General features: G+C 44.8%; 1 protein-coding gene across 2 annotated transcripts in view; it reads right to left on the bottom strand.

The window, feature by feature from the left end:
* Positions 1-2,104, bottom strand: part of ULK4 (unc-51 like kinase 4) — a 381,762-nt gene extending 379,658 nt beyond the window's left edge. Inside the window, exon 1 of one of the 2 annotated variants that reach the window (XM_084619803.1) lies at positions 1,788-2,104. The gene's annotated coding sequence lies outside the window, so the exon portion shown is untranslated. The remainder of the gene's footprint in view (positions 1-1,787) is intronic. The other variant, XM_084619802.1, reaches the window with a different exon arrangement.
* Positions 2,105-26,388: the final 24,284 nt, after the last annotated feature.

The raw sequence follows: 26,388 nt of genomic DNA, 5'->3' as shown, positions 1-26,388 counted from the left end.
CCATTCTGACTCTGCTCCTCTGGGGACCTTCTTCTCTGGCAACAGTTAAAAATGATCTAAGTGGAGGGCAGGATCCCTACCCCGCAGGGGCAGCACATGCTGGTCCAAAAAGGTCTGGCTGATGGTCGAGAACCATGGTATAGACTTTTTTTTCCTGAGGCCCCCTCAACATGCTATAAAAACTCCCCGACCCACCTGTGCCACAACTGTTTTTCTGCGTACAAAAGCCAGGGCCAGCAAACGGGGCAGTTGCCTGGGGCCCCACACCACAGGGGTCCCCCATGAAACTACATTGCTCAGGCTTCAGCTTCAATCCTGAACGATGAGGTTTAGGGCCCTGGGCTTCAGACCCATGCAGTGGGACATCAGCTTTCTGCCGTAGGCCCCAGTGAGTCTAATGCTGGCCCTATTTGGCGGACCCCCTGAAACCTGCTCACAGCCCCAGGGGACCCCAGACCCCTGGTTGAGAACCACTAGTTTATGCTGCTACACTCAAGACTTTAAAGTCCTTACCAGCTAGGGGAGTTTCCCTAGTCTCATGCTGGCGAGCTGAGATCCAGGAGCAAGGTTCCACAGGGATTGTTAGGGAAAACTGAAATACTATTTTTTTTTTTAAAAAAAGGCTCCAATACATGTAACTAACAAAGCTGTTCTAATTTTTCACCAGACTCATTGGCTTGTATATTGCAACCCACCTTTCCCCTGTTAGCACGTTCACATTGTAAATCAGGGTGGGCAAACATTTTGGCCCATAGGTGCCAATTCCGTGGGTGATCCAGGGCTGGAGCACCCAGGGGGAAAAATTGGTGGGTGCTATGCATCCACCGGCAGCCAAGCCTCCCCACCCCACCCCGCCTCCCATCCCAGCTCACCTCACCTCACCTCCACTTCCTCCCCTGAACGCGCCACGTCCCCACTTCTCCTCCCAGTGCTTGCTGCCACAAAACAGCAGTTTTGCGGCATAACAAGCTCTGGGAGGAGGAGCGGGAATGCTGCACGCTCAGGGGAGGAGGCGGGACCAGGGCAGTGATTTGGGGAAGGGGTTGGAATAGGGGCAGGGAAGGGGTGGACACTTTGAGGCAGGGCTTGGAACAGGGGCAGGGCAGGGATGTAGTCAGGGCAGGGCCAGGGATGGAGGTGGGGGGGGAGGTCAAGCACCCACCAGCAGAAGTCAGCATCTATGTTTTGGCCTGAGGGCCACATCTGGGTATGGAAATTGCGGGCCATTAATGCTCACAAAATTGGGGGCTGAGGTGTGGGAGGAGGTGAGGGCACTAGGGTGGGGCCCGAAATGAGTTTCCTAGCCAGGACCCTAACTCCGACCGGGGTCTTTGGGTGCCACCATAACGTACATATTCAATAGTAACTGATCTCGGACTATTAGTTAAACAGCTCATCAATTCCACCGTCTAATTTATCTGCTCCGAGCCCTCTCTCTGCTAACACGTCTCGACCATTCACGGATGGGCGGCCGAGCCCGGAGCTCCCCACAGGCTGCTGGAGGGCCACGGGGCTGGCGGTGGCAGCCCTATGGCTCGGGACATTTCACCCGCGCCTGAGCCCATGCAGCCGCGCTGGGGAGCGGCTCAGCGCCCACAGCGGAGACCCTCGGGCGGGGAGGGGGGGAAGTCGGACCGACCCCTGCAGCCTCCAGCGGTGCGCGCCCCCCTTCTCTGCAGGGACCCGAGCCCAGCGGGCAGCGGCCCGGCTCCGCCCCGCGCCGGGAGCGGGCAGAAGCGGGACCGCACGTGCGCGGGGGGGGGGGGGGGGGGGAGGGGGCAGGGTACCTGACGCCAGGGCCGCCGCGGGTCGGTGACAAGACGCTGCCGCCATCAACCGAAATCCTCGAGCCCCGCCCCCTACCCGGGGGCCACTCCACGGCGGTTGGCCGGGGGAGCCGGCCGGGAGGAGCGCGCCCGGGGGCCCCGGAACGACAGACGCTACCCCCCAGGAAACGCACCGCGGCCAGGACCGGCCCGGGAGAGAGGACGAGTCCGGCGGCGCGAGACCCCGAGCCGCTCGCCGGGTACCCAGCACCCCTTCAGTCCCGTGTGGTCTGAGCCAGCCCCGCCCCCGTATCTAAGATACCGCGTCCGACGCCGGAAACCGAACGGAGCAAGGATTGGCCACGCAAATGCGTACGTGTAAAGAGGCGGGGCTGCCAAAGGCGCTTGGCCCAGCTGACGGGTTCCGGGTGAGGTTACCTTGGGCAGGGGCAAGAGTTCGCTGCGCTCCAGCTGTTTCCTTCCCGGCTCCCATGACCCTGCCTGCTCCTGATCTTGCCCTTGTCCCCTCTCCTCCTCCTCCTGCTGCTGCTGCTTGTGTGCTGGCCCGGGCCCAGGGGTGCTGAGAGCCACTGAACTAAACTGTAACCCTGCATAGAATGGAAACTGCTTCAAGCCAGGAGGTGGGGTGGTATCCCCAGCTCCTATGCCCATGCCCGCCACTGCAGGGCGGGACAGATCCAAACGGGGAGGCCGGAAGAGCTGGTGGCCTAGAGCAGGGATTTGGGGCTCCTGGTTTCTCTGCTTGGCCGTGAGGCTTGTCTACATTGTACTCTCCAACCCTGCTTTAACTCACATGGCTGGAAACCTACCACCCACAGACATGTTATACTCATGGCAGTTAACCCATGTTAATGTGTGATTAGAAACAAGTTCACAAGCCCGTATGTGACCCTGGGTATAACACTAAACTTGCCAATTCCCCAGTAATCCCCTCTCTGCCAAAAGGATCATTGTACAGGTGAGTTGCATCATAAGCGCATTTAACTTACGTGAATTCAACTATATGCGTTCGGCAAAAAAAAAGAAAAAAAGAAAAATAACAAGATACCTGTAAATAGTGTGGGCAATTCCGCCCACCATTCCACTCAATGAGCGTATGCCCCGGAGCGAGCATGAGATGGGAGACGTGAATCTGCTGTTCCCTCAGTCGGTCTCAGTTCCCCTGTGCCTCTCATAGTGTGAGCATCTTGCCGCGCTGAGTGTGATTCTAGTGTTTAAAGATACTGTACGTATTTTTCTTACAACATGGCCCCTAAACGCAAGCCAACTACTTCCTCTGGTTGCCAACCGAAGAAACAGCGATCTGTTCCAACACTGGAGCAAAAACTGGCTGTGTTGGATTTACTGAGAGAAGGTATGCCGGTCTCCAACATGGCGCATAAATATAGCCGCAACAAATCTAGCATCCGTGCCATCAAGATTTGAGAGAGAGAAATTCATCAAACCATGGCATCAAGTGCTCCAATAACTGCTAAGGTGACAAGCCAGGTGCATGATAAGGCTTTAGTGAAGACTGAAAAGGCATTAAACTTATGGTTGGAAGACATGAACCGTAAACGTGTGCCTATCAATGGCAACACGTTGCAAGAAAAGGCTCTTAGTCTCTATGCGCTGTTCAAACGTCCTGCCAAAGAGAGACAGCCTTCTGATGAGAAGGAATTCAAAGCCAGCCAAGGTTGGCTTAAGAATTTTAGGAACCGCTTCAACCTCAAAAACGTGCAGACTACTGGTGAAGCTGTATCTGCCAATGAAGAGGCAGCAAAAGCCTACCCCAAACAATTAAAGAAAATCATAGAAGAAAAGGGCTAACTTCCAGAACAAGTTTTTAATGCTGATGAGACTGGGCTCTTCTGGAAAAAAATGCCCAACCGCACTTACACTTCAAAATCAAAAAGACAAGCCCCTGGCTTCAAAGCAGCTGAGGACCGCGTGACTGTGTTGTTTTGTGGCAATGCGGCTGGGCATTTGATAAAGCTGGGCTTGCTCTACAGGACTGCAAATCCCCTTGCCCTAAAAGGCAAGAACAAAAATCTCCTGCCTGTGTTCTGGCAATCAAATAAAAAGGCTTGGGTGACAGCAGCATTATTTCTGGATTGGTTCCACAAGTGTTTCATTCCAGAGATTAAGCGGTGCCTCGAAGAGGAAAGAACTTGACTTTAAAGTGTTGCTGATCGTAGACAATGCTCCTGGCCATCCTGCGGCATTCCAGTTTGCGCATAACGATGTTGAAGTCGTCTTTCTCCCTTCCAATACCACCTCCATCCTCCAGCCTCTCGACCAAGGCATGATTTGCTGTTTCAAGGCCACGTACACGAGGCTTACATTCTCAGGGATACGTAGCGCTATGGATGCTGATCCCAATCTTAATGTGATGGAGTGTTGGAAGTCCTTCAACCTTACTGATTGCATCACTTACATTAAACAGGCAGTGGATGCAATCAAGCCTGAAACAGTCAATGTATGTTGGCGAAACCTATGGAAAAAATGTGTGAATGATTTGAAGGGTTTCCTGACCATTGACAAAGAAGTGAAATGCATTGTTCAGGTGGCCAGGCAAGTGGGTGGTGATGGCTTCATCCACATCCTTGAGGAAGAAATTGAAGAATTAATTGAGAGCCATAGAGAAACATTGAGTAACGAAGAGTTAGAGGAACTGATAAAATCATCTACAGAAGATGAAGATGATGACGACGAACAGAAAGAGCCAACAAGTTGGAATCTTCATAAATTTGCTGAAGTGTTCCAAGCAGCGAAATACTTGAATGATTTAAAATCACATGTAGTATTACGGACGATTTGAGACCGTATCAAGAAATGTTTGAGCAGCTCAAGAGACAACAGTGACAGTTGCTGATCACTGTGCTTTTCAAGAAAAAACAACCAGCAGCAGATGAGCCTACGCAATCAACTTCTTGAGCTGAACCAGAGCCAACCACTTTGTCTACGACTCAGTCTCCGTCACCTCCATCTCCTGGATCAACATCAAGCCCCGACAACCCCCTGTAATTACCCCCTGTAATTAAAAATACAGTACTGTAAAATTATATTTTGCATATGTACTCTTTATTATACACTGTACATTACTGTATACATTATACATATTACTGTACAGGGTTGTATACACAAAACCATGTACAGTATACTGTACTTTATGGGCAATTTAAGGGATTTTCAAGGGTAATTTTGACTATACGCAATTTTTGCCTTACACGCTGACTTTAGAACCTAAGTCCCCGCGTAAGATGTGACTCCACTGTAATTAGCCATCTCCCAGGCCATTTGAAAGGCTACGTTAACATTTGTAAAGTGCTTTGAGATCTTTCAATGCAAAGCAGTGGGTAACTAAAGGTTATTAGTATTCAAAACAGTTTTTATATGTTTTATTCTGTGCAGCAATGACCTGTATACCAGGGCTGTCCAACACTTTACGTTACAATTTACTGTTTTCATGTGCTTGTAGCTTTGTCCATTGGGCTGACATTTTTCATGTCTAGTGTCTGCTTCAAGTTCAGTTTTCTGGGAAAGTTTGGTCCAATAAAGTTCAGCCATTTTTAAGGTCAATGAAAAATAGTTAGTTTTAGCTTTGTAACAAAATAAATTATATTTTTAGCAGTTCAAGGCTTCAGGGGGGTTGGAACAGGGTCTTGACATTTGTCAGGAGATGACTGCTGAAGATAGGTGAGAGATTTTGCTGTCCTCAAGTAAATCTCTTTAGATTTCACTAAGTTGTAAGCAGAAAATTGTTATTTGTACGTGCATAGTAAAACATTAAATGCTTGCTCACTTTTTTGAATGTTCAAATTCTTCCTCTGTTGCACAGTACTTCCTCCCAACCCTTACAGAGACATCTGTGGTCTAATAACTGAAACTAAACACAAACAGAATGGATTTCCCTTGTCTTCTTTCTTCCACATAAATGAGTATTTAACTCACAGTATAAGTAAAATGAATAAATAGATGTCACATAGTTTCTTGTCATCATCACAGAAAAAGTGGGCCTTAAGTAGGGATTAATTTAGGTTTATAATTAATGCGTATCTGATTCTTAGGTCTCTTAAGGATAGCAGATATAGTTTAAAAGAGGAAGCGTGGTCTAATGGTTAAAGCACAGAACTGGGTTTTATTCCTGGATTTCACAGTGACTTTGTGTGTGACATTAGAAAAGTAACTTTCCTCTCTCTGCTTTAGTTTCTCCAGCTATAAATGACAAAAACTAAATCCAAATAACTAAGTTACTCCCTTTGTGATTCTCCCAGAGTGTCCTGTCATATGTATGTTAGATAATAAGTTTAGGACAAGGATGGTCTTTATTTTTGTGTGATGGACAGTGCCAAATCCAATATTAATAAGAAATAATAGTAACAAATTACGAAATGGGAAACAGTGCCTATGTTATCTGGAGTGTTGTGAACATTAATGGATGTAAAGAACTTGAGAGCCTCATATGGAAGTTACTATAGCAGTACAAAGTACTGTAAATCAAAACAAACAAATGGAAAGTTTGTTTTTGTCATCTTTAATTTTATTAAATAAATATTTTTAAACAGAGACTTTAATTATAAGAGCACATCCACCTCTTAGCAAGCAAATCCTATCAGACAAGCCACAGATTCAGTCTTGCAAAACAAATCTCTTCATAAGAAAGCCTTACAATATGAATAAATTCAGATACGGGTAGCTATATTGGCTCATACCATTTTTTTCCCAACTGCTTTTAACTAAGAAGTTATGAATGTCTTTGCTGATGCAAACTTCACTGCAAATATGGTAAGTGGCACGGGCTGAGGGAATGTACTGGCCGCCACTTCCCACAGCCCCCATTGGCCGGGCACAGCGAACCGCGGCCAGTGGGAGCCACGATCGGCCAAACCTGCAGACGTGGCAGGTAAACAAAACAGCCGGGCCCACCAGGGGCTTTCCCTGAACAAGCGGCGTCCCAAGTTTGGGAAACACTGATTTAAGGTTAATCTTTCTGACAAATTTTTGGCTGATCCAAGAGACTGAATTTTCTTTCTTGTCACTTTTTGTCTGTATTCATATTGATCTTGTATATCAGGGGTTCTCAACTTTCTCCACTTGGGTTTTTTATCATGGTCCCATTTTCACAGTTATTGCAGTCAAATACTTTGGGATCATTATGAAACCAGGACTGGTTTTCAGAGGGGAGCTTGTGGGATGTAGTCTGCTGATAAGGAGTCCTAGTGCTAGAAGGTGGAGCGCTGACAGGTCACGGGTAAGTTCTGCTGAGCAGGTGATGGGTGCTGGCTAGGAGGAGATGGTTTCTAGGGGCTGTGAAAGTAGGATATTGCTGGGTGGGAGAGTGCTTCCTCCTGCCACTGCCTCACTTACGTTGTGCTCTGCTCCAGTGTTCAGTGAGCATAAATGAGAGAGCTGAGACAGTGTAACATTCAGGTTTTATTCTTTCCTTCACATATACTCTCCTCTCTCATCCAAATACATCCTGAAAGCAAGGTTCTCTGTGTTCCTAGACATTTTCCATACTATCATGCTATAATGAGCCCTATTGGAAGCTATCAATCATATTTGTAACATACCTTTTTGCCACATGTATGTGAAATAGAAAAATTAAACAAGAATACCGAATCCATATCCTCTTACATATTTAACATTCTGTTACACTCCCTTGATATCTATCCCATCATTAAGGCTACGTTTTAGTCACAGGTATTTTTAGTAAAAGTCACAGACAGGTCACGGGCAGTAAACAAAATTCACAGCCTGTGACCAGTCCATGATTTTTACTAAAAATACCAGTGAATAAAACTTGGGAGTGGGGCTGCCCAGGGGCCCTATGGGTGCTAGGGGAGGGTGGCCCTGCTGCTGAAGGAGGACCAGGCGGCAGTGCACAGGCCGGGACTCCTGTTGGTGGTGGGGGGGCAGGGTTGGTGGGGCTGGCAGGCTCCCCACCTGGCTTCGTGCCTCCCCCCAGCAGCAGTAGAGTTTGAGTGTGGGAGGGATTGGGGCATGGATGGGGTGAGAAGGGCTCTGGGTGGCACTTACCTGTGGGAGCTCCCCGGAAGTGGCGACATCCCCCTCTCTCAGCTGCTAGGCAGAGGCATGGCCCAGCAGCTCTGCATGCTGCCTTCACCTGCAGGCACCGCCCCCGCAACTCCCATTGGCCGTGGTTCCTGGCCAATGGGAGCTGCAAAGCCAGCAGTCTGGGTGGAGGCAGTCTGCAAAGCTGCCTGGCCACACCTCTGCCTAGCAGCTGAGTGAGAGGGATGTCGCCGCTTCCAGGGAGCCCCCCAGACTCCAATCACCGCCCAGACCCCAACTCACCCCATCCTGTGACCCATTTCCCTACCCCCTCCCATCCCCAAATTTGGCTGTGGTGGTGGCGGCGCAGTGGCTCAAGAAACTGCCGCAGCAGCGGCCAGTGCGCCTGGCACTGGGGCTGCCTGAGCTTCCCTGGTGCCAAGCGCACCGGCTGCTGCAGAAGTCACGGAGGTCACAGATTCCATGAAAACTCGCAGCCTAACTTGTCATATGTATAATTTAACAACTTTTTAGTTTTTTACTTTTCACTTGCTTGAGAACTAAGGTATTTTCCTCTGGGTTTGGGGGGGTTGTTTATTCATGCTTTAGTGTTCTACAAAGTTTCATGTATGCTTTGCAAGGGGGGTTGATGCTGGAGCAAATGTGAGACTTTCTTATGACTATAGGAGACTGCCTCACACTTGATTCTTCAGATGGTGTGGTGTTTTGAGAGTCTGTTCTGATATCCATTTGGTCACTTATTGGCCTGTGTTCCTTACATGTCTTGCTGATTGAGTCTCAGTGAGGTGTATATTTCACCATCCTCCAAGTCCATGTTTATCTTGTCTTTGTAGTGGGTGAATGTATTTGTGGTTTATTTGAAATATATTCCCATCCACTGCTACGTTATATAAAGGAGGATTTATCTGTTCAACACATTTAACTTGCTTCCAAGTACAGTGCATGTTTTCTTCTGAGAAAGTAATCTGATCTTGACAGGGTCTTCTGTTTGCAGTTCTAGGAGGTCTTTAGCTTGTTGGTCATTGTAGGCTTTGGCCTTTGCTTGTCTCTCTTCCTTTTTTTCTGTTACTCCTTCCACCACTGCCAATTATAATTATAATACTGGGGCTATAGGCACCAAGTTATGGGTGCTTCTTGACATCACGTGTTATACTGGGCTGCTATTAAGACTTTTGTGGGTGTGTTTCTCCATTCAAACATGGCTTGCCATATATTTTCTGTGCATTTTGCAGTGTTCTTTAATAGTATTATCAATTTTAACTGCCAATTTAGTTTAGTCATTAGATTGTCTATGGTATGGTGGTGATGTGATGTAACTGAATTCCAATTCTCAGGTAAATTTAATAAACTCACTACAAGTAACTGGGGTCAAGTGTCTGAAGCTGCACCATTTGGGATACCATGTCTGCTGAAATGCTTCATTTGTCTGTCTATGATGGTAATAATGGTAGTGTTTGATAGTTCATCTGGTTTCCAGAAGTTGGAACAATAATGAGGTATTTTGTGTGGTTTATGGTGAAAAGGTCCATTCCTATTTTGCTCTAAAGTCTGTTGGCAATGCATTGTGTTTCCATTGTCTCATTTTGCTACTTGGCCTGCATCATCCTCCCCTCCCCCCCCGCACCCCAGGTATCACACTTGCTCATTAGGTCTGTGATATCCTTGGTCATATTTGGCCAGAATATGGCATCTCTGGCTTTCCAGATACAGGCTTCTTTTCCAGAATGGTCTCCAATATATTCTTGAAAGAGCTCCTGTTTTCAATTATATGGAATTATTATTATTAGACTGTAGTGGATATGACATTTTTTGTGCTTTGAAAATAATTATGGAGTACTTCCAAGATTTTACATGGATCTTCCAGGTCTGGTGCTGACATATCCAGATGCTGTTAGAGCGTGTGGCAGCTTTTGCCCATTACAGGCAGTTCTTGACTTTACGATGTTCGACTTACAACGAACACACTTACAACATTTCTGAGCTGACACCCTGATTCGACTTACGACATTGGTTTCGACTTTATGATGCTTGGTCCTGCAATGGAGTGGATTGTGGTTCTGAGTTACGATGTTTCAACTTAAGATGCAATTTTGAGGAACCAATTGTGTCGTAAGTCTGAGGATTGCCTGTACAGTTAATAGTGTGGATGCTCTTCTTTTGTTTTCCTTTTTATCCAGCTCCATTGCAATTTTACAATTTTCCCATTGTGATGTAAAGAATGTGCAGTTTCTGAACACATCCCCGTTCATCTTCATCTGCCTTGGGACAGGAATCTGGTATGCCACCATGATTATTATAGTCTCTTTGGGGGGGGCTGTTTGTTTTGTTGGTTGTTTTTTGTGTTGTATTGCGTTGCAATATTCTTAGTTTCATATTTCACATACCTGCAGAAGCCAACTCATTTCAGACATATGCAGTGTTCAAGAACAAAAGGAGAGGGAGAGAAGAAAGTACAACATTCAGGCTTTATTCCTTGATCCACATAGAGTGTTATCTCTCATCAAGCACTTCCTGGAAAGTAGAACTCTTTAAGTTCCAACTTTCTAGACATTACCTTATACATAAGCATACTATCACACTATAATGCCCCCTTTGGAAAGCTATCAAAACACTCAAGGAACTAGTGTTTAAACAGGGTAGGAAGGCAATGAGTGCAGCAGGAATCATTGGGTCAGCGCAAACTGTTTATAAACACTTTTTTAAGGGGCAGGTCTCTGGAGCAGGATTCAGTGCATGAAGAAGGAATGGAGGTGGGGGAAGCAAGGCCAAGGAGCAAGCTGGTAGCAACATGAGGAAAAGGAGAAAGCGGAGCTTCTTCTTCCCTCTTCTGTTTATCCCTGGGTCCTATTGTCTGCCAGGTTTTGGTGATTTTGACATGATTCCCTATTTGAGAAATCCTATCTTAAAATAATCACCAGATCTCTGGTATTAAAACCATGAGATTTAATATCTAAATGACACCTTGATCTTTCTGGATCTTCAGTTGGCAAACTACAATTTGTTCTTCTACAGTTCCTCTTGAATGCTGTTGTTAAAGGAATATTGTGTTCTTTGATTATTTTAGAGAATCCATAAAAGAAATCGCACTACAAAGAAAGAATGAGGAATGTGCGGAAAAAGTCAATGTTGATCACTGAAAAATACACTAGAGAAGACTGGATATTATTAGCTGGGGCTCAAGGAATATAGACATCTGTGTCAGAAGGATGAGTAAGGAAACTAAATATAGAATGAATGAGTGTGTTAGAGAGAGGAAGGAGAAGACAGTGTGAGGGAAGAGGGACTGAGAAGCACATTGAAGGACTGGGAGAGAAAGTAGAGAAATAACAGGAAGCCATCTTTTTAACTTTAAATATCTAGTCATCTTAATTTAGTTACCAGAATGAGAGACACTATACAAATGAGGTGATGTAATGGTAAATATGGGAGGGAATATATTAATACCTCTATTACACCTCTAAGCACATCCAGTGTGAAATAGATGTTTTGTTAGGGCTTGTGAGAAAGTCCTATTTCTGTTGCGTCAGGCTTTGACAGGATAATGTGGCTACCCCTCAGCCTCTGAGGTGACAATTGGGCCCTCCAACTGTTATCCTTTTGAATAGTAAAGCTTGCCCCCAAACTAAGAATAATACTATTTCATATTTAGATAGCATTTTATGTTAGTAAACTTTTATATAATAAGTAACTGATTAATTCTTTCAACACCACTGTGAACTAATAAGTAACTAAGGATTATTATCACTATTTGATAGATAGAAAAGCTGAGGCTCAGTAATATACTTTGTAGTTGCTATACTGTCAAATTCATGAGCTTCCTAGTACCTTGCTATGCAGCATCCCTACCTCCTTCATTACACATGTAATGTCTCTTCTGTGTTAGAAAATCTGATTATTAAAACGAATGTTAACTAACAGGATATTAAACATGACTTAGCACTCAGTGTAAACAAAAATTGTGGTGTTTAACCTCCTGTCAGCTGGTGATAGTTAACTCTAGTTAAAGTCTTGGACTGGCTGTTTAGCATCATGTTAATTAACATGTGTTCCAACAAAATGTAAGTTTCCAGTGTAAGCAAGGTCCAAGTTAGCCACTGCTCAGTATTCCTTCATTTATAACACTGGTAAAACTAGCTGAACAGTCATTCTGAATGTACTGTGCATGCACAAAGTGTGTTTTTCAAACCCTCAGTATTCAAGCAAATCACAATGAGTTTTCACCAGCAGGGTCAGAGGCACTTATCCTCAGTAAAAATGTTTTTTTTCTTCCAAATTACAGCTTCCCACTCCCAGTTTCCACATTAGTGCTGTGCATAAAAGGTGGTTGCATTTATTCGTAAGAGAATGGTGACGGTCTCTTTCTTTTTATTACTCACCTCTTGCTCAAAAACGACTGAAACATTTTTTTAAATCAAACGTAAATAAAAATTCATTTTTGGGCAGAGAACAAGCCCAGAACATTTTAGCCTGAAAAACGAATGTTTCAAAAATCTATGAGTACCTGGAAGCAGAGGATTATAATGGAAATGCAAATGCAATCTTAATTCTACTTAGAGTGTAAGTTATTTAGTTACTTATTTGTAAATGTATTTTTATTTTGTGTTTGTGCAGCATCTGCACAATGGGGTCCTGGTCCACGACTGAGGCTCCTAACCCTTAGTACTATACAAATTCTTTACTAAACATTATAGCTACCACTCCAGCTATAACACCTTTCTCTAATTCTTGGGGAAGTTTATATCTAAGCTATAGATGCAGACAAATCAACTCCAAGCTTGAAGTGGTTCTGAGTGATACTTACCAACTGTCTGGAGGGTAAAGCCTAAACCTAAAGGACTTAATATATTTGGAGAGGGAAGAGAGAACCACAGGAGTGGAAGCATTGTCCTGGGGAAGGCAGCAGTCACAGGAATACAGTGTTGTTGGACACTTGAACATCTAGCTGTTTTGCTTGAGGTCTGAAACTGATGTTCCATCTCTTGAGTTATAAACTGCTCTTTGCTTGTTCCATCTAATTTTAAGGAGTGCACAAACTTGTCAATAAATTAGACTAGGAATAGAGGAACCTTGTATTTGTGCCAACCCATTTATCTCTCAGTGAGAAAATAACTCACGTCTGGAATCCAATTTTTTCCTGATTACTCAGAGTGCATGACATGGGAATAACATCATCATGCTTTACCACCACCCAACATAGTCCTGTAATACTGTAACAAATCTGTGACTGCCTAGAAACTTCACAGTTGTCACTGACATAATGCTGCACACTGGAGTCATTCTAAACTTTATGGCAATAGTGGGACAATATTCAGATTTTTTCTTCCTCCTTCCAAAGCACAGGCTCCTAATATTTGGCCTAAAGTATAATAGCCTCCATTAGCAGTATAGCACTATGATAAACAACTGAAGTGCTGATCCTTTCCAGCAGAGGACAGTGGTACAACTAGCCATTTTTTTACAATACCATCCAGGGGTGTTACTGTAGCAAGTGCAAAACAGTTGTTTTTGTACCAGAATTCTGGAATACTGTAGTATTTGTATTCTTGGTTTTATTCAAAATTAGCACGGTTTAGTGATCTAAAGATCAGGTTTGTAAAGCCTAGATTAACTGAAACCACATGACTGTCATCTCACTATCATCTGAGATCCTTCTGAGATAAACAAATTTATTTCCTCTATTTGGGTCTTTTGAATGAGAACTTTAAAAACAATCCTGTGTGCTCTGCATGGACATTAGTGATAGGAATTTGCCCTTGCTGTCCTAGGCCAAACGTTTCCTCTCCTCTACCTGTTATGCTCTGTGCTGTTTGGATGTCTCTCTCTACCCCAAAAATAGCTGTTTTTCAGTGGTGCTAATGCATGCAGGGCCCAGATCCCTCAAGGATTTATGTGCATGCTTAACTGTACACCCTGGAAGTAATCCCATTTGTAGTCACCCATGGGACTATTCAGTGTCTAAAGTTAAGCATACATGTGAGTCTTTGCAGGATTGAATAGATAGATCCCAGTGCTGCAGGCTGATCTTTACAAATTGAATGGAACCGTGCACCTCAAGACAGATGCAGGGGGCTCACCAGCATAATTTAGCTTGAGTTGTACTGTACTTCGGGATGAAATGTGCCATACGGTTATTATTCAGGTCATGCTAACATAATGTAGCACTTTCAAATCAATTTCTCTCCCCCCTGAATAAGCACCTTAAAAGGACACTATCAGGTTTAAAACAGTTTCAAGAGCATTTTAACATAATAACGTTGATGATTAACACTGAAAGAATCGTTAACGTCCAGTTACTTTTAATTATGGTTATTACTGTGTCTTTTATGAGCGAGGAGCAGTGAACAAACTATTCTATTTAGTTTTGTGTTGATAGTCACCTCCAGGGTCTTACAAACGGACACAGCGATGCATGTTTCGGATACAAATGCTCCCCTCGCGCTGTTTATTTAAAAACAACAACAAAACCCTGCTTTTCACGGGACTATTTTAAACCCCTCGGTCCCGTTAGCCCCGGGCACTGGTGAGGCGCCCTACGGCTTCACAGCCCTTCGCACTTTTGATGCTCTGTTACAGACGTTAAGAGTGGAGCCAGTTTGTGCCGCTGATGCCCCCGCTCGAGCACGAAGGTCACTCACTCCGTCCAACGAGTGCGCTCCCCGTGAGCTGGTGTATTGGAAGCAGTTGCCTAGCTACTCCCCGCACACAGTCCCCACCCCCCGGAGCAGCAGCTGCCGCCGGCGGCGGGGCCTGTGTGGGATGAGGTAATGGGCGGGGGAAGATGAGCGAGCCGGGCAGCGACTGAGGAACAAGCTCAGGGCCCGGCGGGAACTGGAGCGCGAGGGTGAGCGAAGCCGCTCGCGCCACCCGTGCCTGGGGCTGCTGAAGCGCCCCCGCCAGGGTGCAGAGGCCGGAGCCGCTCAGCGCCCCCGGGCACAGTTGCCTCGGGAGCCCGGCCCCAGGACGCTGCAAGCCCCAGGCGGAGGCGAGGACCCCGCTCCATCGTCCCAGCGCCACGGCGTAGCCCGGCCGGGAGGGGAGGACAGCGGGAGCCCGCCCAGCACAGAGCCCGGCCGGGGTAGGGCGTCAGGGGGCCGGGATCGCGCCGCGGACGCTGTCCGCCCGCAGCAGCCGCCGCCCCAGGAGGGCTTGTCCCACGTGCGCTGCCGGCCGGTTGCCTGTATGCCGCCGTGCGCGGGTTCTCGCGGGCAGGGAGGTGCTTGCGGTCCCCCTGCTCCAGCGTCCCCCCGCCCTTCTCCGTGTGCAGCCTGAGAGCGGGAGGCGGCTGCAGCACCGCCCGCCGCGGCCAAGGGGAAGCCGAGCGGCCCTTCTCCCCGGCCCCGCCGCCCCTGGGCAGCTGCACGCCTCACGCCCGGCGCGGGATCCACAGGCGCGAACGGCGGCAGCGCGGCGCCAAGAGAAGCCCTGCAGCTGCTCGCCCCGCCGCGGCTTGTGCGCGGGCAGTCTGGTGAGTGGCTCTCCCTCCTCGTTTGCAATCACTGCTCGCGCGTGGGGGGGTCACGGGCATCCCCCCGGGTGAACCCCGTGGAGTGTCCTAGCCGGTTTCGCGCTATTTGGGTGTCATGTTTTGTTTGCCCTTCACTTCCTCTCCGGGCGGTGGCGGCGGCGCTTGCGGTCCCTCCCGTGCTGCGGTTTGGAGGGACGCGAACCCATTGATTGCTCGTCCTGTGGCTCCTGGCCTCTTCCTTCCAGGGCTCAGGTGTAGAGGCGCAGCCGGGACTGCGGCCGGGGGGCGGGTGGCTGGATGGCTGTGCAGATGTCCTTCTCAGCGCCTGAGGAAGCGGCAAAGGGGCCTTCTGCATTAGTTCGCAGCCAGCATGGTGTCGCTGAGCCAGATCCAGGCTCTGTTTCCTGAACCGCTACTCTAAACCATATGACACTGGGCCGACCTTCAAGGAGCCCTGGTTTGAAATAGCTAGAACAGCGTCTCTTGCTTTCTGTGCTCTTTGGCACCTCCCCTTTGGAAGAACACCGTTTAATTCTATTCTGTGTTTACCTAACCTGAAACACAAGAATTGCTTGCAAAACTGGGCCTTGTGAATTATTTACAGGCAGGCTGCTGTTGCTTCTCTGTTTGTCAGTAAGGGGGATCTGCATTTGTGCAAATACTCCTCCACAATTCATGAAACTTTTAAATATTAATCTAAGTTCCTTCATTTTTAAGCGGGTGGTAATTATAAAAGATCATGCACTCTTATACATTTCTTAGTGCTCAGAAGTGTGCCTCCCTCTAAAGTGTTAAACGATCTCCAAACATTCTGTCTAGTCAAGTATATTTTTATGGGGTGGGGGAAGAATGTCCCAAAGAAACTGGTACATCTGTTAAAAGGCAGGAACCCTGATTTTTTCCTTCCTCACCATTCACACCTGTTCATGAGTAGGTGGAATTAAGGCCATCATGTAGAACTTGATGTTTCCTTCAGAATCTGTAATCTTACTTTAGCCTGCCTCTCAGAAAACAACCAGGAAATGTGTTCTAACCAGCTCCACAGTTCCTAACCATGCTGCACAACTATGCTTTATATATGGTTTGTTTTGTAATCTACATTAGGTCTCCAGCCCCGTCCATGATGGAGCTGAACTGTGTTAGCCAGGATTGCATTTAAATATTATATGGTTGTTGCTAGCAATGTTCTTGAACACTTTCCCTAACTGCCATGGACAGGGATATTTTCCCAACTGCTTGGGTACCAGGTTTGCCAAACCATATATTTCCCAGGTACTTTGTAACATGGTTCTAATACAGGTCTCAAACCAAAACAGTCCATGTCGATGTGGAAAACTGTGTTCGAACCATGCTATCGTTAAGTGTTTAAACATGATTGCAACTATTGTTCTTCTGCTCTCAGTGACTGTCTCTTTACTAGGAAAACAGATGTATTCATAACTTGGGGTGAAATCCTAGTGAAGAAAAGGCAGATTGTCGCTTTTACATGAGTTAGCAGATTGAATTAAACATTAAGCTTCCCAGGTATAGATGGAGCTAACTTTCCACTGAAGTTTGTTCTTTGTTTTTTTAAAGTTCCAGTCCTTGTAGTTGCGTGGATATCTTTGGCAATGGATTTAGAATCATGGATCAAGATTGGACCCATATGTTGTAACCAGGGTTTGACCCTGGTTTAGGAAGCCTTATTTGGCATAGTCTAATATAATGGTGTATCAGCCATATTCGCATAGCCACACATGTAAACAGATGCATTATTGTTGTCATGTTTGGCATGATTTTCAAATATGCTGATTGCAATGCCTGCTGATTTCAATGGGAGTTGTAGGAAAATTCTTAGAACCTTTGAAAATAAAGCCAACTTAATCTGGAACCATATGTACTGAAGTAATAGCAAATGATGTATAAGCTCCCTATGCATCTTAACAGGATATTAAGATGGCACCTAAGTATCAATTAGTGACCCTTCATGTTTGTGGAAATGCAGAAGGGAGTTGATTGACTAAATGGAATTTGAACTTTCCACCAATACAAAAGTGTAATTGCTCTTTGACAGTTAAGAAAGCAAAATCAGATTAAGAAATGTGGTCTAATATTCAGTTTATTACCGCTGCCATTCTTAGTTCCTAACTCAGCCTCTGTTCCTTCTGCTGCTTCTTAGTCCCTAACTCTCCACTGCTCTCTTACAGGAGTGAGAATCCATGATCAGGCCTGCTGCTTTCCCAGACTATCAACCTAATGTGATTCTAGCTCTTTCCACATCCTTGGATGTGGCTTCCTTTTTGAGTCCTGACACGCTGTGCCCCACTTGCTTGTGTGATAGAAGAACAAGATTTGAACAAAACAGTTAATGTAAGATTAGATGATAAATGGGCTTAAAAACAACCACAACCCTGCACCTGACCTAAACTAGCATTTTCACAGGTGGAGCTGCATCAATGTGGGACCAATTGTGGGAAAGTGCTGAGATTGCATGGCAGAGAACAGACCAGACTTTCAAAATAACTCAGCTGCCATTTAAGCACCTAAATTAAATGGCCAAAGTGGGAGCTGCTGAGAGTGGAGTACTTCTGAAAATTTAGCCTTAAGTGTAGCTTAGCATTGGAATGGGTAAATTGATACCTCTGTGGCAGCAAAGGTAAGAAGACTTAAAACCAAAACTGCTGTCTTGTTTTTAACAGGCAGCATTAAGGAGTAAGGGAGAATGAGAGGCAGCAGGAAGGGGGGAAATATTTTTTCAACAATCAAGTTCACACTTACATGTACCAATCAGATTTCTACACTAGCATTTTTCAAGAACTCACTGTTGGGAGTTCTAATATATACAGGATATGGGCATTTTTTTTATCGCTGTCGTCTGGATCTACAGGCTGTCTTTTGTCAATGGTGGACATGCAGTGGTAGGAGATATTCCAAAATGCATTAGTTAAGCATAGACACAGTTGTTTGTGTGTGAGTGTTTATAACTAAATTTCAACAATGGGCATTTTGCTAATGAAAACCTAAAAAATCCAGATTTTGGTACACTTTTGGAATTTCAAATCTTGAAAAGATATATTTGCTGTTTCATTTACCATAAATTGGTGCTTTCTTTGATACTAGTCTGAGTACCTAAAAATAAGGGGCCAGATTCTCCACAGGTATAACTCAGGTGACTTCCATGGAGTTACATCAGTGAAGAATTTGGCCTTGTGTTTTGCCTGTTTTCATGGGAATTCCTTACCAGTGTATGATGGGATATATAAGTGTGATGTCCTACTTCTGTGATTTCTCATATGAAACTAAAAGTCCTGTTATGTTTTTAATATGTTGACCATGGTACTATTGTTACTATACACTTGTACACTATTCAAGAAGATTAGAACTCAGTGCATTTTGGAAAGCAAATTTCCATTCTTCCTCTGTAGAAGGTTTACCTACACCACAAAGATCCAGATGAAAGAATGAATGCACTTAAACTGACCAAATATGTTGGTAACTCCTCCCGGTGAAATAGAGAAAAACAAAGATGCTGCAATAGATGGATTGTTGCTTGTATGCGGCCTATCAGTTCTTGAAAGGAATAGATTATGTTAGAAACTGCAGATTAAATAGGGTTACGTAGAGATCATAAAAATATAACATGAAAGAAATACTTTCCAGTAACTAAACATCTTAACAGATGTGGTATCTCAGCCCAAAGCAATGCTCACTCACAATGTACTAAACTTCTTAATAGTGAAATTCTAAAAATTTTTTGCAACCTAAAATACTTATGTCTTGAAGGTACAATTATGGGCCCCAATCCTACAGTTGGATCCTCACTGGCAGACCCCTTACTTCACTGGAGCACTGCCCTGCCATGAGTGTCCATCTGCAAAGATCCAATTGTAGGTTCAGGGCTGGAGAGCAAAATACCATCTCAAGAATGAACCTCTGGTTAATTTATACTTTTTAAAATAATATTTAGAATCTAATGCAAAGCCAGTTTGCTTAGTACTTTGCTTGATACAGAGTTCTTAAGGCACAGTAACAGTTTACATCACTATTGTAAAAATCCTAGTAGCTTTTTCTTTTTTCTGGAGCTTCAGGAAGAAACATAGTTTACACTTATCTAGATTCTGTGGCCTTTTAAGAATGTAGAGCTTGTGTACTTTAGTTTTCATCATGTAACCTATGTCATAGATCCGTGCTCAGGCCACAGTTCTTCTTTCTTAAGGTACAGTTATGGGATAGGTTTACATTTGTAAACTGATCAAGGGTTATAAGAACACTTCTGTGTTGCATAATTTCATCATGTGGCTCATGAATTAATAATTTTTCTCAGAATTAACACTAAACTCTGTGACTGAAGTTGGCCTCACTGTATTTGAGCTCTTATTTGTTAGTGTTCTTCATTTTATTGGACCCTATTGATTACAGTACCAAAAAGTCATGTTCTGTAGTGAGCCTGCTTTTGTCTATTCAGTTAAGAGGCTTATTGATAGCATAAAGAGATTAGCTGAGAGATAATTTTTAGGTTCAGTTACGTTGACGGATTTGTTTCAGTTTAAATCAGTTGGTAACGATACTGGAGGTGATTGTCTTTGTCTTGTCTTACCAACCTTCTTGGGCAGAGCAGTCTCCTAACTGCATAGCATTTTGAGACGTTGTAAACTTCAAACAATTCTGAGGGTCACTTAGGCCTTATCTGCGCTGCAAATTTCTCGACCAGGGATGTGAAAAAACACCCCGCTGAGTGCTGCAAGTTTCAGCTCTGTAAAGTGGCAGTGTAGACAGTGCACCAGTGCTGGGATCAGCTACTCCCCTTGTGGAGGTGGGTGTTTTTTTTTTTTTTTTTTTTTTATAGCTGCAGCAGCACTTTAACATTGCTAGTGAAGACATGCTCTTAGTAATATCACAAGGAAACATGAATATCTCTTTCTGGTGGATAAAATATACAGGAGGCCTGACGTTTCCATTTCCTTTTAGAAAGCTCTTGATTTAAAGTCACACTAAGGGGAAAAAATGAGAAAGGAGGAAGGAGCAGGAGTTATTAGAGAGAGCTCCTGTCCCTTTAGATCAGGGGTCTCAAACACATGGATGCGGCTCGCGGAGTTATTTCCTGCAGCCCACAATAGGCACCAACTTCACCGGCAGCCAAGCTCCCCTCCCCCGCCGAGTGTGCTGCGTCCCTGCTCCTCCGCCTACCTCCTAGAACTTCCTGCCACCAAACAACTGTTTGGTGGTGCTTAGGACTTTCCAGGAGGGAGGGAGGAGGAGCAGGGACGAGGCGTGCTCAGGGGAGTAGGCGGAGAACAGACGGGGGTGGGGATTTGGGGAAGGGGTTGGCGGGGGCAGGGCCTCATGAAAGGGGTGGGGTGGGGGTGGGGCTTTTGTATCTTTGTGTGGAAAGGTTTCAGTGATGTGGCCCTCCTGGTGATTTGAGTTTGAGATCTCTGCTTTAGATTAAGATTCGTTGTAACCCTAAACAAGGTGCTTACTGGTAGATGCAAACACAGTGTAAAATTTGTTTAAATTTACCAGTCTGTAGTTTGGTTACATCTAGTTCTTCGATGCTGACATAATGTTTTTGATCCCCAACATATGTGAGTGTAAAAAACAAACAAACTGAAGAGTCAATGAAGTTTAGAAATTGTGTGTATATGTTGCTTTTCATGGTAAGGAATGAGAAATTTTTTAAAAAGAACTAATGTGAAATATTTTACTTCAACTAACCTTTATCTCAATTTGCTGTTTTAAGTACACATCCCTGATGATTCACAGTGCTTGTATTGGGGATGAATTTGTCCCCCTTTCACAGAGAGTCAAATATTAATGAAATACTCTTCATTATATGTTAAGTTTGAATAACTGACACCACAAAAACTAGGGCATGATAACATTAAGGGAATGATGTCAGGTTCTTTAGGCCAAAAAACTGTTAGCTTTTAAAAAAAAATGTTACCTGGATATTCATTTTTTTTCTTTAATTCACACTCTTGTTCTCAGCAAACTTACAGGAAAGTTTGCATTTTAAAAACTGACACACAAACAAATATATATTTTTTTAAATTCTGCTGACACTCTAGCACCAGTTAAAAATAAACACTATTGTTCATAGGTTTTTATTTTTTTTAGGCCAGAAGGGACCATTAGACAATCTAGTCTGATTATCAAAACTTCCACCAGTTTATGTTTAGGAGTCCAAATTTGAAAGAGGATTCCAATATGTATTTTTGAAACATTTTAGAAATACCCTGTAGAAAAATTGTGCCCAGCTGTTTTTCCTGTACATAGTGCCTTCCTAGCAGAACAGCAGCATGAAAATCACATCACCCTTTGCTCTTCTGATGCTAAGGAAACAATGTCGATCCCGCTTAAAGGGAGATGGATCTGAAAGGTATTGGTGAGAGAGTGCGGAAGGGAAGGGACAAAGGAAAGAAAAAGAACACTGATCAAGGGAGTGGGGAGTGGTGCTGGTTGTTGTTGTTTATTATTTGTATTACCATAGTGCTTAGGAGCCCTAGTTATGGCAGAGGACCCCATAGCTCTAGGCATTGCACAAACACAAAACAAAAATTGAGTCCCTGCCCCAAAAAGCTTTTGCAGCATATTATGTAAGGACCAAGTCTGCTTTCTGGACCACTTAAGGCTAAGCGCACTGTGAGGAACATACTCCTTTGTTGTATGTTGAGGAGAACGCATACTGCTCTCTAGCCATGTATCTTCTGATTAATTGAAGTAGCATTGATGAACTGTGGAGAGAGCCACATCCAGTCCTCCATGTCTTGATGCAAGGTTTCTGCACTTATGGGCCTTTGAGGAAGGATCAAGTAAAAATCGTGGAAACCATTTCTCCAAAGAGTAGATAGACTGTAATAAAGGGGAGTAGGAGGAAAATGCAGAGAAATAAAGGGGAAAGAGAAATGCATGAAATCTAAGGGGTGGGAGAAGAGAAACGTCAAGGAACTAGAAAAAAGACCTGAGTTGTGGTGGTGGTTTTTTAAAGCAACAGTAGTATTTGCTGCTTTCAGCAAACAAATTAATAACTTAGAATCCCCACCAGCTCTCCACATAGGACACTCATTAGGAAGAAAGACCTAACCTACAAAAAATAAAATGAAATTCAGTCCCTGTGATTCAAACAAGTAAATGAAACCTGAGACACTGTTCATGAATAGTATAACTTGTATTGAAAATGATTTAATAAAAATTGAAGGTATAAAGTAAACTAAAAAAGGTCTTTGTTTCTTGTTGTTTAGAAATAAAACGAGAGAAAAATAAAGCATCTACCAAATGGAAGAATTCATAATTGGTAGGGGAAGAAATAATCTCCATGCTATTGGTGTGTGTGTATTTGTGGGTATGTTGAGGAGTGGCATTGTTTTTTTTTGTTTTTGGGGTTTTTTTTGGGAGATTGTCAAGGTTCCTCCCCCACTCTGAACTCTAGGGTACAGATGTGGGGACCTGCAGGAAAACCTCCTAAGCTTACTTTTACCAGCGTAGGTTAAAACTTCCCCAAGGTACAAATTAATTTTATCCATTGTCCTTGGAATATCCACTGCCACCACCAAACTCTAACTGGGTTTACTGGGAAACGTAGTTTGGACACGTCTTTCCCCCCAAAATCCTCCCAACCCTTGCACCCCACTTCCTGGGAAAGGTTTGGTAAAAATCCTCACCAATTTGCATAGGTGACCACAGACCCAAACCCTTGGATCTGAGAACAATGAGAAAGCATTCAGTTTTCTTACAAGAAGACTTTTAATAGAAATAGAAGTAGATAGAAGTAAAAGAATCACCCCTGTAAAATCAGGATGGTAGATACCTTACAGGGTCATTAGATTCAAAACATAGAGAATCCCTCTAGGCAAAACCTTAAGTTACAAAAAAGACACACAGAAATAGTCGTTCTATTCAGCACAATTCTTTTCTCAGCCATTTAAAGAAATCATAATCTAACACATACCTAGCTAGATTACTTACTAAAAGTTCTAAGACTCTATTCCTGGTCTATCCCCGGCAAAAGCAGCTTAGACACAGACCCTTTGTTTCTCTCCCTCCTCCCAGCTTTTGAAAGTATCTTGTCTCCTCATTGGTCATTTTGGTCAGGTGCCAGTGAGGTTACCTTTAGCTTCTTAACCCTTTACAGGTGAGAGGATTTTTCCTCTGGCCAGGAGGGATTTTAAAGGGGTTTACCCTTCCCTTTATATTTATGACAGAGATGCTAGTGTGGTTAACATAGGTCAGGGACCGGTGAGTGCCCTTTCTGACTTAGCAGGGTGTTTATTTGAATTTGCAATGTAAATGCCTTAAAACAACTTTTAATAAAATGTTAGACTTGAGATTTTAATCTTATGAAAGTCAGGAAACTGTGGCCCCACAGCAACCATAACATGGCCTCCTTGGGAGTATTATGCTGCAGTTATGGTTAGAAAAGTCATTTTCTAAAATGATGTCCCCATTCTCAACATCTGCTCCTTGTGGGAATTGAGAGCTTTCTAATTACTTTACTAGCAAAAAAGTTATTTTAGTCAGTACTTAAAGAATCTATGCTTTTATTAGCTGTGTTGATGCATGGCCCAGAAAAAGCACAGACATTTTCAAATCCCAGGTTATGTTTTCAAGACTGGGAGGTGGAACCACCTGCTCCCCCTTTACTTGTAAGCTGAGCACATTTGACCTGGAATCATTGATACATACAAACCTCAGAACTTCATGATGCCAGTTTTACAGAACTGCTGTTGTGTGTGGTTACATTTTAAGGCATTAAAATTAACACCATATGCTACAATACAAAGTACAATACATATGCAATTCAGGTTTATGTAAACGTATCACCCTGATGCTCTGCTCACCACGCTGGCATTCTGACAATTCAGGAGCCCTTGGCTGATTTTATGATGTCCTAAATAGGATGGGTCTTGGATCACTTATCTCTGTGTAACTATGACCAATCACAGCAGCAGCATTCATCAGGATCTTTGGAACAGTTAAAGAAGAGTGGAACTTGTGGGAGTGGGACAGTTTTCTCAGAGTGCGGGCCATTTCTGTAGAACTCCCTTCACACAGGAGCGATCACAAATCTCACCTCTTTCAGAAAGAAGTGGGAGACTTAGCTATTTGCATTAACCTTTCCACAGTAATGTGCACTTCTGGGAATTAGCAACTAGCCTAAGAAATGAGGGTGGGTTGTTTTTTTTTTTATTTTAATTCACCAAATCAAGCTTGTGAGGAAGAGGAATTAAAATCTAAGTATCAATGACTCTTTATGCTGTGGGGCCTTGTTCATGCAATGAACCTTCATGTTCTCGGAAACCTGTCTGTATGGAGGTCATGGCAGGGTAAGGGCTCATCTAGCTTTAGTTTGTATTTTGTAATCTTGTGAGGTTCCTGATACTATTGTGATAAGCATGGTGTAAAATGATGTTTCCATACTCAACAGCTGCTCCTTGTGGGAATTGAGAGCTTTCTAGATAGGTTGAATTATGGTTCCTGTGATAACCGTAACTATCAAACGTAAAACAGTTTGAAGTCTACTTTAAATGCAACATTTGATTATCTAAAATGTTCATAATCCTGGGTTACTTTCCTTATCTCAAGACTTTACTCTAATGGCTGCTACAAAAGCATCCTAGCTCTATCGTCCTGAGGACAGAATAAAGCTCAGATACTGAAACCATCTGACTGAATGGTAGTTAGTTCTCATCAAAGTTGTCTTAGCCATAAGCCTGTCTGTCTCCCATGATTGGCATGCTCTATGTTTAAGACCAGACAGAGAGAGTGGAGCAACTCAGCTCTAAGTAATTGCCACTTGTGCAGTATTAGAACAATGTAGCCCCCTCAACAGGAAGCAGGGATGAAATTAGTGCAGCGCCCATGCCTCCTCTTGGTATCAGGAGATTTGATGTTGCATATTTAATAATAAACATTTATGTTGTAGCAGCCAAAGGCCCCAACTGGAATTGGAGTCCCATTGTGTTTCAGCACTGAATGAACAGAGGAGAGAGACAATTCCTGCCACGAAGGGTCTGTTGTTTGCAGTGGTGGTGTGTGGGTCTCAGGATATTAGAGAGGCAAGGTGGGTGTGATGATATCTTTGATTGGACCAATTTCTGCTGGTGAAAGAGACAAGATTTCCAGTTACATAGAGCTCTTCTTCAGGTCTGGGAAAGGTACTGTCAGTATATGTCTACGCTGCAATTAAAAGCTGTGACTGGCCCATGTGAGCTGACTCAGGCTTGTGGGACTCAGGATAAGGGACTGTTTAACTGTGCTGTAAATGTTTGAGCTTGGTCTGGAGCCTGGGCTCTAGGACCCTGCAAATTGGAAGGGTCCCAGAGCTTGGACTGCAGCCTGAGTCTGAACTTCTACACCACAGTTAAACAGCTCTTTAGCCCAAGTCATCTGCATAGGCCAGCTGCGGGTGTTTAATTACAGTGTAGACCTGGGTGGGCAAACGACGGCCTGTGAGATTGCCACCCCCGTGGTGCCACGGGCCCCATGCCGCTGCTGGAAGTGGCCGGCACCACGTCCTTGCTGCCCCGGCAGAGGGTGCCATGCTCTGCCCTCTCCTGCAGGCACTGCCCCCTGCAGATCCCATTGGCTGGGAACGGGGAACTGTGGCCAATGGGAGCTTTGGGGGAGGTACCCACAGGCAAGGGCAGTGCGTGGAGCCCTCTGCCGGGGCCGCAGGGACGTGGTGCCAGCCGCTTCTGGGAGCAGGGCCAGGGCAGGTAGGCAGGGAGCCTGTCTTAGCCCCACTGCGTGCCGCTGCCACCCTGGAGCCGCTCCAGGTAAGCGGCGCTGGGCTGGAGCCCACACCCCGAACACCTCCTGCACCCCTGCCACACCCCACCCCCCCTGCCCTGAGCTCCCCCACGCTCCGCACCCCTCCTGCACCCCAACCCCTGCTCTGAGCCCCTTTGTACACCCTGCACCCCTCCTGCACCCAAGCCCCTTGCCCTGAGCCCCTTCCTGCGCACTGCACCCCCATACACCCCGCATTCCCTTCCGCACCCCAAACCCCAGCCCTACATTCATAGCCCTGCATGCAATTTCCCCACCCAGATGTGGCCCTCGGGCCAAAAAGTTTGCCCACCCCGGTGTAGACATACAAGATGGGACAGATTGTTTAGCATAAGTAGTTAATACACATTC

The sequence above is a fragment of the Lepidochelys olivacea genome (assembly GCF_965140295.1).
Source record: "Lepidochelys olivacea isolate rLepOli2 genome assembly, chromosome: 2".
NCBI classification, from domain to species: Eukaryota; Metazoa; Chordata; order Testudines; family Cheloniidae; genus Lepidochelys; species Lepidochelys olivacea.
This window is presented reverse-complemented; position numbering and strand designations above follow the sequence as displayed.